General features: G+C 46.8%; 1 protein-coding gene across 2 annotated transcripts in view; it reads right to left on the minus strand.

Moving 5' to 3' along the window:
• The window catches only part of WDR37 (WD repeat domain 37), a 158,466-nt gene that overhangs the window by 32,201 nt on the left and 107,772 nt on the right, over positions 1-18,493 (minus strand). The window lies entirely within an intron of this gene.

The raw sequence follows: 18,493 nt of genomic DNA on the forward strand, positions 1-18,493 counted from the left end.
AAGAGAGAGCAGTGGAGATAGCAGCGCGGTATGTGAGCGAATGCCATAGACTGCGAGAAAGAGAACTATGATGCCATGGACTATAGCCCCCAACCTGGACCTGCCCCATCCACCTCCCCTATGCCATGGACTATAGCCCCCACAATGGACCTGCCCCATCCACCTCCCCTACGCCATGGACTATAGCCCCCAACCTGAACCTGCCCCATCCACCTCCCCTACGCCATGGACTATAGCCCCCAACCTGGACCTGCCCCATCCACCTCCCCTATGCCATGGACTATAGCCCCCAACCTGGATCTGCCCCATCCACCTCCCCTATGCCATGGACTATAGCCACCTCCCCCCACAGCTCCTACCCAACATCCCCTCAGTCCCTATCCCTATTGCCTCTATACACTTGCTTTGGCAAAACTGATGTGTATTTGGTCCTGCCAATAAAGCTTCTTTGAATCTATAATGTATGTGTATGTGTGTGTGTGTATATATATATATATGTGTGTGTGTGTGTGTGTGTGTGTGTGTGTGTGTGTGTGTGTGTGTGTGTGTGTGTGTGTGTGTGTGTGTGTGTATGTATATATATATATATATATATATATATATATATACACACACATACACAAAATCAGACACAAAATCAGATCAAGAAGTTAATTTATTTCAGTTCTTCAATACAAAAAGTTAAACTCATATTATATAGAGTCATTACAAACAGAGTGAACTATTTCAGGTGGTTATTTCTGTTGTTGATTATGGCTTACAGCCAATGAAAACCCCAAAATTAGAATAATTAACAAACACCTGCAAAGGCTTGCTAAATGTTTAGAAAGGTCCTTTAGTCTGTTTCATTAGGCTCCACAATCATGGGGAAGACTGCTGACCTGACAGAAGTCCAGAAGGAAGTCACTGACACTCCACAAGGAGGCTAGGGGAAAAAAGTGTGGTAGAAAAAGGTGCACAACCAACCGGGATAACAGCAGCATTGAAAGGATTGTTAAGAAAAAGCTATTAAAAAATTTGGGGGAGATTCACAAGCTATGGACTGCTGCTGGTGTCATTGCTTCAAGAGCCTCCACACACAGACATATCCAGGACATGGGCTACAAGTGTCGCATTCCTTGTGTCAAGCCACTCATGACCAATAGATAACGCCAGAAGTGTCTTACCTGGACCAAGGAGAAAAAGAACTAAACTGTTACTCAGTGGTCCAAGGTGTTGTTTTCAGACGAAAGTAAATGTTTCATTTCATTTGGAAATCACGGTCCCAGAGTCTGGAGGAAGAGTGTAGAGGCCACAATCCAAGCTGCTGGAGGTCTAGTGTGAAGTTTCCACAATCAGTGATGGTTTGGGGAGCCATGTCGTCTGCTGGTGTAGACCAATGTGTTTTATCAAGACCAAAGACAGCACAGACGTCTACCAGGAAACCTTAGAGCACTTCATGCTTCCTTCTTCCGACAAGCTTTTTGGAGATGGAAATGTCATTCTCCAACAGGACTTGGCACCTGTCCACACGGCCAAAAGTATCAATACCTGGTTTAAAAACAACAGTATCACTGTGCGTGATTGGCCAGCAAACTCTCCTGACCATAACCCAATAGAGAATTTATGGGGTATTGTCAAGAGGAAGATGAGACACCAGACCAAACAATGCAGACGAGCTGAAGGCTGCTATCAAAGCAACCTGGGCTTCCATAACACCTCAGCAGGGCCACAGGCTGATCGCCTCCAAGCCATGCCACATTTATTGAGTGCATTTACTGAACATACACTTCAGTAGGCCGACATTTCAGATTTTAAAATAATTTTTCAAGTTGAGGCTATAAAGTATTCTAATTTACTGAGAAAATGACTTTTGGGTTTTCATGGTCTGTGAGCCACAATCATCAGCAGAAATAAACACTAGAAATGGATCACTCTGCTTGTAATGACGCACACATACATATACAGACACACATACATACAGATCTATATAGAGATAAATGCATTTATGTCTATACTACAGTATGTTGTAAATTTCTTGATTATGTTACGCACCGTGGACAAAGGAAGATTAAGATATCTGGAGATGGACTTGTAACCTTGAGATTGACATTTTTCAACAATTTTGGTTCTCAAGTCCTGAGACAGTCCTCGTCTCCTCTTTCTGTTCTCCATGCTTAGTGTGGCGCACAGACACAGAATGTAAACACTGAGTCAACTTCTCCCTTTTTATCTGGTTACAGGTGTGAATTTAATACTGGCCACAGCTGTTACTTGCCACAGGTGAGTGAACGAGCATCACATGTTTGAAAAAGCCTTTTACCCAAATTTTTGAAAGGTGCCAACAATTTTGAGGCCCATTTTAGGGGTTTTGTGTGAAATTATGTCCACATATACAGACACAAGGAAATAAACGTGTTTAACAAAACATGTATAATTGCAATAATTTTCTTGGAGAAATACTTCGCTTTCTAGAACAATTTCAAGGGTGCCAACACTTTTGGCCATGAATGTAGTGATGGTATATTATATATATATCCACACGTTTGTAAATCGCAGTAACCTGGATGATTATATGGCCAGGTTATTTTTGCCGCACTATTAAAACTGTTAAAAAAAATAAAAAGAAATGGTGGAATTGAGGGCAGATTTTTTTTTTTTTTTTTTACAATTTCACTGCATTTAGAATCTTTTCTCTGTTTTTCAGTACATTATATAGTAAAGTGAACGGAGTCAATCAAAAGTATTACAATTCATCCAATCATAAAAACAAGCCTTCATATGGCTGTGTCAATGCAGAAAGAAAAAAATGAAATTAATGATTTTGGAAGAAGGAAACAAAATGGAAGGCGCAAAGAAAGTAGGAAAAAAAAAAACCACAAGAAAAGCTTAAGGACATTTTCTCTTTAAGCTTGAACTTCAGACTTTGAACAAAGACGTAGGACTTTTAGAAAAGGAAAAAAAAAAATGTTTTTGCAGATTCCAACAAAACAAACCCCAGCCAAAGCCTGTGTGTACTGGATTTGTGGAATATGGGCGAGATTTGTCTCACAGCTCTACAGACTAAAAATAACAAAGCTAAGTGGCGTAACCTTTGACTCCGAATACTCCGGTGCCTTGTAAACCGCCGGAGCCTTCTCGCACCTTGATCCCTGCTAAACCCACAAACCCGTTTGTTTTCATTAATAGGTGTAAATAAGGCGAGTCTTCCCAAAGCGGAGGAAGCGTGCGTCTCCCTTAGAATTACAGATATATGAAATCTCTAGACCCAGCAAGAGGCCGAGCTCCTAGTGAAAGTCTTACAGCGCCATCTGCTGGAACAGAAGAAGAAAAACACAAAAAAAAAAAAAAAATAAAAAAAAAAAAAAAAAAAAATCACAATTTTTGTCCTTGCAAAGTCATAAATATTTGCTCATTATTTTAATGGAGCCATTATATTCTTATTTTTCTTTTTTTTATTTAAAGGCTTGCTGCCTCAGTAAACAATGTGCCGGCTCATATATTAATATTCTAGTTAATGGGCCAACGCAGGACAGATTGAAGGCTTGTTAAAAATATGTGCATACGTCCGCAGCGTGCCGCCGCCGCTCGGGTCTTATCGCACAGCTGCAGACACTCTTAAGAAAAGCTCTTTATTAAGATATAGGAGCAATGAAATTATGAAAAGGCAAGCCGAGCATTCACACAGGCCATACGAGTCATATTTCAGCTGAAAATCTCCATTCAGATAGCCCACTCCAGCTCAGGAGCATTACTCAGGCCCCAGTAATGAGCTTAGGGATTTAGGAATCGGAATCTCTACAGGACAGTATTACAGAGTGAAATAAAGTCCATAGGTGGGTTCTGGGGAAGTGGCTTAATGTACATGAAAAGGTATATGGAAATGGCGGAGATTAGAAGGGGGGAAAAAAAGGGGTTTTTTTAGGGTGAATTGCAAAGGTCACATAGAGGGAAAAAGTCTATAGTATATGGACAGAAGAGAGCCACTCGTCTGCAGAGGAAAATGTTCTACAAGGATCTACTGTTTTTATTGTTGCATCTCAGGCTATTGAATTTTAATTCTATTTTATTTTAATTTAATAAATGGCGTCATTGGAGAATTTGCTATAAATCACGATCACCCACGAAGCTTACGGTATAGAGGAGCTGGGTGCCTTCATTGCACTGGACGCAAACCACGCTCGCTTCAATCTAAGGAGAAGTCGCATTTGTAGATTTCTAGATATTTGGCTTTTCTTTACAGTTACGACCCATTTAGACCAGATAATAATCAGGAAACTCTCCATCCTGACTATCGGCGAGTCATACCTGGCTGGCAACCGCCTGACAAACGAGCGGACTGCTCGTTCATTCGGCGTGATCGTTTTTCAGCTTGCTTAAAAAAGCATTGTTCTCGCCAGCACATCGCTCTGTATAAGCAGGAGATGAGCTGCCGAGAACATGACGTGCTACAGAATAATTATCGCATTATCTACCATTCAGGGCACATGGAAATGTGGTCGGCCAGGTTCAACAGTCCAATAACCGAGCACTGATCGATCGGCAGTCATTCACAGGCTGGACAGGCCCATCTAGAGAGGCCGCAAGCTGCAGAAAGTGCGCTCTTACGAGAAAACACACTGTTCATATAAGCCCCTATATTTCCATGGGGAAACCCCTTTAAAAGATGGCATATCCTAGCAATGGCATCTATTTAGGATGAAATGATAGATTCACGTGTTGCTCACCCTCCCCAGGTCCAGTGATGCCTCTTCATTGCCGCTCCTGTTTTTTTCTGACTAGCTGCATGTGTGACATCGCGACTACAGCAAATATGACCGCTACAGCCAATCACTGGACTCAGTGGCTCATTATATGTACACTGACATCACGGTTTAACCCAGTAATTGCCGGTCACGTGTGCTGTAGTTGTGATGTCACCTCTGCAGCCTGTCAACAATGACCGAAGTAGAAAGGAAGCACTGGACCTGGTGAGGGCAGAGTAACTTCAGACTTTATTATTTTAACCTAACAAAGCTGATGGCGATGAAAAACATATCCAGAAAGCCCCTTTAATGATCAATGGGGCTCTTACCTCAGGGAGCCCTAAGGCTCTGCAACCCCACCACAGTTTTTCTTTAGCACGGGGCGTTTTCGATCCCCCGCTGGAGCATGGCTCTATTGAAATGGGACTGGCTTCAGTTTCCAATGTAACCAGGTGACTGAGCACCGCTGTACAACGAAAAACTGTGAAAGAGCACTGCGATTCCTCCATTCTTCAGACTAGAGACACCCAAAAGGTCAGACCCCCAGTAATCATTAACTGATGGCACTCTACAGTTATACTTCTCAATATAGGAGTATCCTATTAAAGAAGCTGTTCCCATGAAAATGTTTATCCTCTTAATATATGGCAGTAATCATAATATATAGCACTGTGTACTTACAACTGCTCATTTTGCCTTTCTACCCAGTTAATTCTTCTCTTTTCCATTAGGTCTATGACATCACGTGATTAATAACTGGCTAGCTGAATCCTTCTAAGCTTCATGTAGAAACCGGAGGTCAATTTTCCCTCCATGAGTCATCACTGCAAAAGTCCCTATCAGAGGAAAGGGGGAGCAGCTGGGTCAGGAGTTTAAAAGAATGATAAATGCAGGGACAAGAGACTTCCTGTTTCTACCATAGAGCAAAGAAAAGAGAAGAATTAGGTGGGTAGAAAGGCAAATGAGAAATTGTAAATACACAATGCTTTATAATATGATGGCTGCAATATATTAAGAGGATAAAAAGCTTTGAAGGGAGGAGTGCTTATTTAAAGGGAACCTGTCAGCAGATGCTTAGTAACCTACAGACAGTGTCAGGTCGGCGCTGTTATACTGATTAAAATGATACCTGGGTGATGAAATCCGTCCTGCGGTTGTTCAATCTTTATTTTCAGCTTTGTGTTAACGATACGCTCGTGCTCCGGGGTCTTCATGTGGTGCTGTGATTAGTCATTAGTATGGCTTCTGATAGCTCACTCACCTGCCCCCCCCCCCAGCTTACATAATTAATATTACTTATATCTTGAGAAAAAAAAACCTTCTTCAGGCAGCGCCGGCCGTGCACCCGCTCTGCAGCTGATCACATATGTATATATATTGTGTTTAGAATTCATTTCCTTGCTGATCTCCTGATCCGAAAGCTGCCACTGCACAGGCTGTGCCATCTTGCTAGAGAAAAAAAAAATTCCTTCTCCAAGATGGCGCCGCGGCACCGTAGCAGCTCTCTGCGATCGACGACAGCTGCGCATGCGGCGCCATTTTGTAGGAGGACATTTTTTTTCCTTTAGCAAGATGGCACAGCCATCGCCCCCCGGTAGCCAAGACCTTGGAGATTTTCCGACGCTAGGGGGTGCTATGCGCTTATTTCTCAGCGCCATTAAAAAAAGATGCTGAGGGATAAGTACCCTTAACTGCCGCTGTTAAAAAGGCGCATCGGCGTTCGCTAAGGGGATAACCCCTTCATGACCCAGCCTATTTTGACCTTAATGACCTGGCCGTTTTTAGCAATTCTGACCAGTGTCCCTTTATGAGGTAATAACTCTTCAATAACGCTTCAATGGATCCTAGCGGTTCTGAGACTGTTTTTTCATGACATTTTGGGCTTCATGTTAGTGGTAAATTTAGGTCGACAATTTTTGCGTTTATTTGTGAAAAAAAATGGAAATTTGGCTAAAATTTTGAAAATTTCGCAATTTTCAAATTTTGAATTATTTTGTTAAACCAGAGAGTTATGTGACACAAAATAGTTAACAAATAACATTACCCACATGTCTACTTTACATCAGCACAATTTTGGAAACAAATTTTTGTTTTTGCTAGGAAGTTATAAGGGTTAAAATTTGACCAGCGATTTCTCATTTTTATAACGAAATTTACAAAACCTTTTTTTTGGGGACCACCTCACATTTGAAGTCAGTTTGAGGGGTCTGTATAGCTGAAAATACCCAAAAGTGACACTGTTCTAAAAACTGCACCCCTCAAGGTGCACAAAACCACATTCAAGAAGTTTATTAACCCTTCAGGTGCTTCACAGCAGCAGAAGCAACATGGAAGGAAAAAAATGAACATTTAACTTTTCAGTCACAAAAATAATCTTTCTCTATCGCCTCTCATTGGGGGACACAGGAACCATGGGTGTATGCTGCTGCCACTAGGAGGCTGACACTATGCAAATAAAAAAGTTAGCTCCTCCTCTGCAGTGTACACCCCACCGACAGGAAGTAGGGTATTCAGTTTAGCTTAGTGTCAGTAGGAGGTGGATACGGGTCTGTCATTAGACCCTTATCTACCTCAATGTGCGTCGTTTCTTTTCAGGTTTTTCCGGAGGGATACAGGGTGAACAGTCACACCTGTAGCCCCACAATGCGGACTATGAGTACGGCGTGTACTGCCACCCCGTATCCTCATAGATCCCTCTCCAGGACCAAGATCCTAGCACACAAGCGTGCTCAGAAGTCCGGTCCTGGCTCCGTCCCCCACCCACTCGCCCACCAGAGCCTGTCGGTTGGAGGTGACGAGGACGTCCATCACCAGCTCCATGGACGTCTCATTCCCCTCAGGTTAGTAACGGCGTGGGATGTTTAGGTGAGTATTTTCCCATACTCCCTTTTTCCCAGATCACTCGCAGTGTGGGGGAGCAGAGGTCCCTGAGGCACGATTTTTACCTTTTATGTAGGAATCCCATAATAGCATCGCAGCGGGTCAGGCAGCAGCGCTCCCTTCTGAGCTGCGGTGATGGCAGGCTAGGGACGCTGGTTCTGTCTCTTCTTCGGCCGCAGTGGTCCCTCTGCATCAGCGAGACACTGACAGTCTGCTGCACCGCTTCCCCCTGGGCCGCACTGTTCGGCGGCCACATTGCTTTTCTGTCCCTGCGCGGCGGCCTTGGCAGACTGCCGCGCTGCTCTTTCCCTGCGGCGTTCTGCGCCGGCCTCTAATTTAGGCCCCGGCCGGGGCCTACTTCCGGCGCCGCGACCCGACTCTTCGTTCCCTCGGGCGGCCCTGGCAGGCTGCCGCACTGCTCTGCGGCGCACTGTTCCGGGGCCATGGCCTCTTCTTCCGGCCTCTAATTTAGGTCCCGGCTTCTGCCGGGGCCTACTTCCAGTACCGCGCTCCTCCACTTCCGGTTTCTTCGGGCGGGCTTTCTCCCGCCCGACATACTGTGCCCTGCACTCTCCGCCCACCGGCGCCATCCTGACTGACTCCGCCTCTTCCTCACGTCACACAGGAGAGGAGGTTATTTTCCACACATGACCCGCACTTTTTTGTCAAAGAGCTCCGCAGTGTGCTTTCTTCATAGCACACCTTCTGCGCGGATTGCAGCACCAGAGGTCGCTGGGCAGGAGCTCCACTCATTTTCTCCGGAGATCCACGCAAGCGGGACATCCAGGCCGGCAGTATCCTGTTATCCGTTTTTTCTCGTCTGCCGTGAGTAGCTCTGCACTGCAGACTGACACCCCCCTCTGCCCCACTGTCCCCTAATCCACTGGCATTTTCTTCAGGGACCTCTCCAACATGTCTAACTCTAAAGGGGGCCGCTCTCGTCCTCCTACTTCTTCCTCTTCTGCCGCTCTGTCAGGCCTGCAGCAACCCGATTGTTCCCACCGCCCAGGATCCCCCGGCCAATCCGCCCGAGAGTGATACCCCCATCCCAGACTGGGCTTCCGCTCTGTCACAATCGGTGGCCGCCCTAACTTGGGTGTCTCAAACTTTGGTGCCGCTGCTGGATCGGCTTCCCCTGCAGAACCCCGCAGTAGCCAGCGGGTCGCAGGAAGCTCCGTCCGAACCCTCCATGGCTAGCCGCGAAAGGTCCAGACAGGAACGACGTTCTGAGTCCTCTTCTCGCTCCATCTCGCCACTCGGTCCTCCTCTGCGGTCGGCGTCCTCCCGATCCTCCCCTCAGTCAGGCGAGGCGTTCTCTGATGCGCCTTCGGAGGATGTTTCGGAGCTGGATTCGAACCATATCGCTACCATGAGGGATATGGTTCAGAATCTCATTGGAGCGATAAATCTACCTGTGACATCAAGTCCTCTACGGAACCCGCAGATCAGGCGGTTTCGTTTAGACGGGCTAAACCACCATCCAAGTTTTTCGCTCCTCACCCGGAATTCGAGGAGATTATGACCAGAGAAAGAGAGAACACGACCAGACGCTTTCAGAGAAGAAAGCGACTTGGCGTTTTATATCCCCTTTCTCCGGAGCTTACCGCTAATTGGACTGTCTCCCCTTTGGTGGACCCTCCAGTTTCTGGACTGTCCACCAACACAGTCTTCCCACTGTCCGGCGGAGCATCTCTGAAGGATTCTAACGATAGAGTCATAGAATCTTTCGCGAAATCAGCCTTTGAAGAGGCCTCAGCTAGCCTTTGCCGGCATTTGCTTCCACTTGGGTTTCAAAATCCATTTCCAAATGGGCCAAACAGCTCCGGCAGGGCATTCTGGACGGGGTTCCATCCGGACAGCTGGCGGAACTTGCCAACCAGATTTCTCACGCGGGTGAATATCTGGTCTCCGCCTCCCTGGACGCCGCGTCTTGTGCGGCTCAGGCGTCCAGCAACGCGGTTGCCATCCGCCGGACCGTTTGGCTTAAGGCCTGGCAGGCGGATTTGTCTTCTAAAAAGTCCCTTACCAGCCTGCCTTTTCAGGGGCCTCGTCCCTTTGGTTCTAAGCTAGACCAAATTATTAAGGACGCTACAGGGGGCACGAGTTCCCTTCTTCCCCAGGCCAAGCCTTGACGCCCTCCTCCTAGACGTCAATTTCGGTCTTTTCGGCCCTTCGCGGCATCAAATTACTTCTCCCAGCAGCAACAGAGGCCACAAGCCCGTCAAGAGAAGAAGACTGTATCCTTTAGGCCCACTCCTTCCTGGCGTCCTCGCTTCTCCCAGGGTAGATCCTCCAGGTCCAGGACTGGAAGAACCACCTCGGCATGACTCTCGGCTAGTAGTCAGCCCACCTCCCTGGCTGGGCGGCCGTCTCCACTTCTTCAGGGACGTCTGGATCTCCTCGGTGGAGGACGCATGGGTCAGGGAAGTTGTATCCTCGGGATACAAGATAGAGTTCGTTTCACGACCCTGGGATCGTTTCTTTGAATCCCGACCTCCAAGAGACCCCGCTCTAGTTCCGGGTTTCTTCGCAACCATTGCGTCTCTCCTCAAAGCCGGGGTAATCGTTCCCGTCCAAGAAAAAGAACGGTTCAATGGTTCACAGGCTTCTCTTCGAATCTCTTTGTACCGGAAGAGGACAACAAGGTTCGTCCCAGTCCGGACCTCAAATTGCTGAGCAGGAAGTTTTGTCTGAGACATTTCAGGATGAAATTCCCTCGTTCAGTAATCGCTTCCATAGAGGCTCAGGAATTTCGGTTTCAGGCTCCCGAAAGTCTATCCATCTGCCCCGACACTCTAGCCGTTGCGGGTGGCTCGTCAACAGGAAGACGTCCCGTCTTGTTCTTCTCTGCACCTCGTATTTCTGGGCATGTTCTTCAACACTTGTTGGACCAGAGTCTTCCTTCCTGAAGACAAGATATCCCTCCTTTGTCGGGAAGTTCGCTTACTCCAGGGTTCTCGGCTCCCCTCCTTTCCGATGGGCCATAAGGGTCCTAAGGAGGTTGGTTTCAACATCGGAAGCGATTTTCCCTTCGCCTGTTTCATTCAAGACTTCTTCAGCAGGCTATTCTATGACAGGGGGACAGGCCTGTCTTCTCCCTGCATCGTCCTATCCGGCTTTCTCCCGGGTCAAACGGTTCCTCGACTGGTGGCCGAGGTAACTTCTCTTATCCCAGAATAGATCCTTCACAGCATATCCTTCCCTCCAGTTTCCTGGCAGGTGGTGACGACAGCCTGCTCGGCTGAGGCGCGGGGGTTTGTCACCTGTCTTTTCAGGGTTGTTGGTCGGTGCAGGAGTTTTCTTTGCCGATCAATGTCCTCAAGTTCCGGATCATCTTTCTGTCTTTCCTTCACTGGGTAAGGATTCTCAGAAGCCTGCCAATTCGAATCCAGACAGACAATGCCACAGCAGTGGCATATGTCAATCACCAGGGATGGACTCGGAGTTCTCTGGCCTCGGCCGAGGCTCCAGGATCCTACTTTGGACAGAGGCATGGTCCCGGTGAGATCCGCAGTGCTTTTCCCCGGCATGGACATTTAGGCCGCCGACTTCCTCAGCCGCGAGGGTCTCGCGGCAGGGGAATGGTCCTTACTTCAGGAGGTCTCCTATCTGATTGCTCTTCGATGGAGGACTCCGGAGGTGGACCCGATTGAACAGGAAGGTCCCTCGGGTCGTCCCAAGGTCCCGCGTTCCTCTCGCAGGGGTGTTGACACTCTGGCTATTCCTTGGTCGCAGTTCGTGCTCCCTTATCGGTTCCCACCCCTTCCTTTGCTTCCCAAGCTGTCGAAAAAGATCAAGGCGGAAGGGGTGCCGGTTATTCTGATCGTCCCGGATTGGCCCAGGAGGTTTTGGTTTGTGGACATTGTCAATCTTCTCGCGGACACCCCTGGTGCCTTCCAAACAGACCCGATCTGCTGTCTCAGGGTCCGATCTGCCACCCGAAGTATCGGTCGCTCAGTTTAACGGCGTGGCTGTGGACTCCACAGTTCTAAGAGCGTCCGGCCTTTCGGCCCGGATGAGTCACACTATAATCCAGGCTAGGAAGCCTTCGTCTTCTTCCAGGATCTACTATCGTACCTGGAAGGCTTACTTTCGTTGATGCGAGTCCAACTGCTTTTCACCTATGTCCTTTTCCCTGCCTTCCATTTGGTTTTCCTTCAGGCAGGACTGGATTCGGGCTTCGCGCTCAGTTCCCTAAAGGGCCAGGTTCCTGCGCTCTTCTTCCCTTTAAGAAGACGTTATCTTCTCATCCACAGACTAAGACCTTCCTTCAAGGAATAGCCCACGCTGTCCCTCCGTACAGGGCCTCTGTGGATTCATGGGATTTAAAGGTTGTGCTGATTGTTCTCAGGGGTTCCCACCTATTGAGCCTCTCAGGGAGTTTTCCCTGTCAGTTCTATCTCGGAAGGTGGCTTTTCTCAGGTCCATCTCTTCGATCCGCCGCGTTTTTGAGTTGGCGGCCATTTCTTGCCAACCTCCTTTCTTGATTTTCCACCAGGACAAGGTGGTCCCAGGCCTCCGCCTTCCTTCCTTTTCACGAGGTGGTTTTCATCTTTCCACCTCAATGAGGACATCGTTCTACCTTCCTTTTGTCCAGCTCCGACTCATCCTCAGGAGCGATCGTTGAACAGGCTGGACCTCCTCAGGGCAGTGAGGATCTTCCTGGCTAGCACGGCCGCTTTCTGAAAGATGGATTCTCTTTTCGCCATCCCTGATGGAGCGCGTAGAGGCCTGCCGGCTTCCAAGGCGACTATTGCTCGCTGGATCAGAACGGCAATTTTGGAAGCTTACCGGGTCAAGAACAGAGTGCCCCCCTCCTGAGATAAGGGCTCACTCTACCCGGGCAGTCGGCAGTTCCTGTGCGGTACGTCTCTGGGCATTCGCCCGACGGCTGTACAAAGCGGCAACCTGGTCTTCCATCCATACGTTTCGCCGAACTTTACAAGGTCTATACCTATGCTTCGGCGGACGCCAGCCGGGGCAGAAGGATCCTGCAGGCGGCAGTGGTGAGTCCTCAGACCAGATGGAAGTCTGTTTTCCCACCCCAGGGACTGCTTTGGGACGTCCCATGGTTCCTGTGTCCCCCAATGAAAGGCGATTGAGAAAACAGGATTTTTGGTTGCTTACCGTAAAATCTGTTTCTCAGAGCCTTCATTGGGGGACACAGCACCCTCCCAAGTTGAACAGCTCTGTTTGCGGTTTACGTTTGGGTTCTTTGAACACTCTTTGAGTGTTTGAAACTGTTAATCTGTGGAGCGCCGTGGAATTTGTTGGCGCTATATAAATAAAGTTTATTATTATTATTATTATTATTATTATTATATTATTATTCTTCTTTCTCTTTTACACGTTGCTTCTCCTACTGCTTTCTCACTAACTGAATACCCTACTTCCTGTCGGTGGGGTGTACACTGCAGAGGAGGAGCTAACTTTTTTATTTGCATAGTGGCAGCCTCCTAGTGGCAGCAGCATACACCCATGGTTCCTGTGTCCCCCAATGAAGGCTCTGAGAAACAGATTTTACGGTAAGCAACCAAAAATCCTGTTTTTAGCAACAATTTTTTTTATTTTCCCAATGGTAAAAAGAGAAAGTGGACCCCAAAAGTTATTGTACAATTTGTCCTGAGTACGCCGATACCCCATATGTGGGGGGGAACCACTGTCTGGGCGCACGACAGGGCTCTGAAGGGAAGGAGCGCCATTTGACTTTTTCAATGAAAAATTGGCTCCAATCTTTAGCGGACACCATGTCGCGTTTGGAGAGCCCCCGTGTGCCTAAACAATGGAGATACCCCACAAATGACCCCATTTTAGAAACTAGACCCCCCAATGAGCTTATCTAGATGCATAGTGAGTACTTTGAACCCCCAGGTGCTTCACAAATTGATCCGTAAAAAATGAAAAAGTACTCTTTTTTTTCCACAAAAAAATTCTTTTAGCCTCAATTTGTTCATTTCCACATGGGCAACAGGATAAAATGGATCCTAAAATTTATTGGGCAATTTCTCCTGAGTACACTGATACCTCACATGTGGGGGTAAACCACTGTTTGGGCACATGGTAAGGCTCGGAAGGGAAGGAGCGCCATTTGACTTTTTGAATGAAAAATTAGCTCCAATCGTTAGCGGACACCATGTCGCGTTTGGAGAGCCCCTGTGTGCCTAAACATTGGAGCTCCCCCACAAGTGACCCCATTTTGGAAACTAGACCTCCCAAGGAACTAATCTAGATGTGCAGTGACCACTTTAAACCCCCAAGTGCTTCACAGAAGTTTATAAACGCAGAGCCGTAAAAATAAAAAATAAAATTTATTTCGTCAAAAATTATTTTTTAGCCCGCAGTTTTTAATTTTCACAAGAGTAACAGGAGAAATTGGATCCCAAAAGTTGTTGTCCAGTTTCTCCTGAGTACGCTGATACCCCATATGTGGGGGTAAACAACTGTTTGGGCACACGTCGGGGCTCGGAAGGGAAGTAGTGACATTTTGGAATGCAGACTTTGATGGAATGGTCTGCGGGCGTCACGTTGCGTTTGCAGAGCACCTAATGTGCCTAAACAGTAGAAACCCCCCCACATGTGACACCATTTTGGAAACTAGACCCCCCTCCCCCCCAAGGAACTTATCTAGATATGTGGTGAGCACTTTGAACCCCCAAGTGTTTCACAGAAGTTTACAACGCAGAGCCGTGAAAATAAAAAATAATTTTCATTCCTCCAAAAATTTATGTTTTAGCAAGCATTTTTTTATTTTCACAAGGGTAAAAAAAGAAATTGGACCCCAATATTTGTTGCCCAGTTTGTCCTGAGTACGCCGATACCCCATATGTGTGGGTAAACGGGGCTCGGAAGGGAAGTAGTGACGCTTTGAAATGCAGACTTTGATGGAATGGTCTGCGGGCGTCACGTTGCGTTTGCAGAGCCCCTGATGTGCCTAAACAGTAGAAACCCCCACAAGTGACCCCATTTTGGAAACTAGACCCCCCAAGGAACTTATCTAGATATGTGGTGAGCACTTTGAGCCCCCAAGTGCTTCACAGAAGTTTGCAATGCAGAGCCGTGAAAATAAAAAATCATTTTTCTTTCCTCAAAAATAATTTTTTAGTCCCATTTTGTTATTTTCCCAAGGGTAACAGGAGAAATTAGACCCCCAAAGTTGTTGTGCAATTTTTCCTGAGTACGCTGATACCCCATATGTGGGGGTAAACCACTGTTTGGGTGCACGTCGGGGCTCGGAAGGGAGGGAGCACCATTTGACTTTTTGAACACGCAAGATTAACTGGAATCAATGGGGCGCCATGTTGCGTTTGGAGACCCCTGATGTGCCTAAACAGTGGAAAGCCCTCAATTCAAACTCCAACACTAACCCCAACACACCCCTACCCTAATCCCAACTCTAGCTATAACCCTAATCACAACCCTAACCCCAACACACCCCTAACCCTAATCCCAACCCTAACCCTAAACCTAATCCCAACCCTAACCACAACCCTAACCCTAACAACAAGCCTAATCTTAACCCTATTTCCAACCCTAAGGCTATGTGCCCACGTTGCGGATTCGTGTGAGATTTTTCCGCACCATTTTTGAAAAATCCACAGGTAAAAGGCACTACGTTTTACCTGCAGATTTCTAGTGTTTTTTTGTGTGGATTTCACCTGCGGATTCCCATTGAGGAACAGGTGTAAAATGCCGTGAAATCCGCAAAAAGAATTGACATGCTGTGGAGAATACAATGCAGCGTTTCCGCACGGTATTTTCCGCACCATGGGCACAGCGGATTTGGTTTTGGTTTATATGGTACTGTAAACCTGATGGAAAACTGCTACGAATCCGCAGCGGCCAATCCGCTGCGGATCCGCAGCCAAATCCGCACCGTGTGCACATAGCCTAATTCTAACCTAGTTCTAACCCCAATTCTAACCCTATCCCTAGCTCTAACCCTAACCCTAGTGGAAAAATAAAAGTAAATATATTTTCTTTATTTTATTATTGTCCCTACCTATGGGGGTGATAAAGGGGGGTTCATTTACTATTTTTTTATTTTGATCACTATGATAGGTTTTATCACAGTGATCAAAATGTACCTGGAATGACTCTGCCTGCCGGCAGATTCGACGGGCGCAATCCGCATGCGCCCGCCATTTTGCAAGATGGCAGCGCCCATGGAGAAGACGGATGGACACCGGAGCTCGGTAAGTATGAGGGGATGGGATCGGAGCACGGGGGGTGGGATAGGGGCACAGGGGGAGCGAACAGGAAGACGGGGGGAGCAGACAGGAGGACGGAGGGGAGCGGGACAGAACGGGTTTCCAGCCATGGCCAATGATATTGCAGCATTGGCCATGGCTGGATTGTAATATTTCACCACTTTTCATAGGTGAAATATTACAAATTGCTCTGATTTGCGGTTTCACTTTCAACAGCCAATCAGAATGATCGTAGCCACGGGGGGGCGAAGCCACCCCCCCCCCCCCCCCCCCCCCTTTGGCTGAAATATCAGTCTTCCTGTTCCTGTTGGTCGGGTGAAATTACAGTTAACCCTTTCACCCGACCTGCAGGGACGCGATCATTCTGTGACACAGCATACGCGTCACAGGTCGGATTGGCACCGACTTTCATGACGCATACGCTGTGTCACAGGTCGGGAAGGGGTTAATCAGTATAATGGCGCTGACCTGATACTGTCTGTAGGTTACTGTGAACAATTGTGCTGGCAGGTTCCCTTTAAGAGGCACATGGAAAGGCTTTGTTTTTTTTTTTACTAAGATCCCCTTAAGTTCAGTCTTGCTTTTTTATATTTACAGTTTTTCCTTCATGGCTCTGATCTTCATGGATCTTTTACAAGTATTGTTCATGTTTTCTAAAGAAAATGCATAGAAAAATTCCATAACTAAAACATGCTGAATTTAGAACAAATGCAAAGAACCCTGAAAACACATACCAGCCTAAAATTTTAGGAAAAAAACAGCTCTCTAGAATTTAGGACAAAACAGTAAGAAAAATCTAGAAATTAAGACTACACACATTCGTGTATGACTGCAAACTAGACCTATAACAATAATAATATACTACAGAAGACTCCTTTACACCCTAGAGTTCAGTGATGAGAATCCAATGACATGGAAGCAGAACACCACAAAATGCCAATGACATTCTTAACCCAGAGGTATGATTAAGGCTATGTGCCCACGTTGCAGAATAGAAGCCGATTTTTCCTCATCAAAACCGCACACCCTTGCCAGGGAAAACGCAACATTTTTCATGCTTTTTTTCATGTGTTCCAATACAAGTTTATGGTGGCGGAATCGCCATGATTCCACAAAATTAATGAACATGCTGCATATTTTTCCGCGATGCGTTTCCGCTGCAGAAAAATATGCAGCATGGGCAAAGCAATTGCGGAACGCAATTAAAATTAATGGGATGCGTTTTGTTAGCATTTTTTAAGTGTTTCCGCAGAGGAAAAGCTCGTTAGAAACGCTTAAAAACGCAACGTGGGCACTCAGCCTAACAAGGATTAAAAACATAGTTAGCGTTCGAAACGCGTTGGGTTTTATGGTGTCTCACACTTACCCTATACACGTTTAGATTTTTTCAATGTGTAAGGTTTTTTTAAGGATCAAAATAAAAATATACCGTACTTCTAGTGATCATCATGATTGGGAACTGGATCATTTTCTGCTTGCATCGAGTACATAGCGAATGTTTGAGAAAGGGGATCGCTCCTGAAAAGTGTGATCCTTTCCTTGCCTCTGCCAGTTTCTACAGTCAGCCCCTATGCAGCCAACTCTAAAATGAGCCGTCCTAACACTGATCGGCGATGGGTGCAATATAAGTGTACACATGACTCTGCTTTGATATGCAACACTGCCAGCTGTATTCTAGCTCCATTCTGGAAAATATATGCATCTTGTGAGCGCAGCTTCAGACAGGCCAGGATTGTGACGCTACATCACAACATCTCAATGCAAGTCTGAGAGTCAGAACGAGGCCAGAATGAGGCCTTCATAGACTTGGATTGTAAAGTGACCTCCATGAAACACTGGGGCTGCCGGCAAGTCACGTTTTGCCAGAGACCAACAGGAACGACGCTGGAAACAGATGAAGGTGGTGGCAGGTGAGTATCAGACAAGGTACAAAGAACTTACATTCAAAGCACCACTCCAGTTGTGTAATAAAAAAACAACAACACTGGAGTGGTGCTTTAAATGATGCCGCATCCTTGTGTTTTTTTCGCTTAGGTGGAGTTGTAATGCGGCTGGGCACTATGTTTGGAGCAACTACACCACCAGTTTCTTGTAACACAGCTAGGGTCTTCTATCCAAACATGCCCCAGTCCAAATGGAACAATGAGTGAAAAGGTCTATGTATTACACGGGAGAGGAGTTCATATGCGAGTCTGCACCAAAATCGGGTGTACTGATCTCATGCAATGCACAACCCAGGGCCAGGCTCCAGGTTTTTGAGGGCCCCGGGCGAAAGAGTCTAAGTGGGCCCCTTCAACACATACCACGATTAATGATGCACAGATATGGCGGAGAAATATAGGTATATAAAACAAGGCCCTGCCTGCCCCTCACAATAAGCAGACTATACACACACACACACACACACACACACACTACGTAAACATGCACACACAGTAAGCAAAAACATACACAGCATGTAAACATGCACACACAGTATGCAAACATGCAGAGACACACCGTACACAAACATGCGCACACACAGTACGCAAACATGTACACAGGATGCAAACATGAACACGCACAGTACGCAAACATGCACACACACACAGTACACAAACATGCACACAGTACACCAACGTGCACACACACAGTACACCAACGTGCACACACACAGTACACCAACGTGCACACACACAGTAC

Source organism: Ranitomeya imitator, chromosome 6 (assembly GCF_032444005.1).
Source record: "Ranitomeya imitator isolate aRanImi1 chromosome 6, aRanImi1.pri, whole genome shotgun sequence".
In the NCBI taxonomy this organism is placed as follows: Eukaryota; Metazoa; Chordata; class Amphibia; order Anura; family Dendrobatidae; genus Ranitomeya; species Ranitomeya imitator.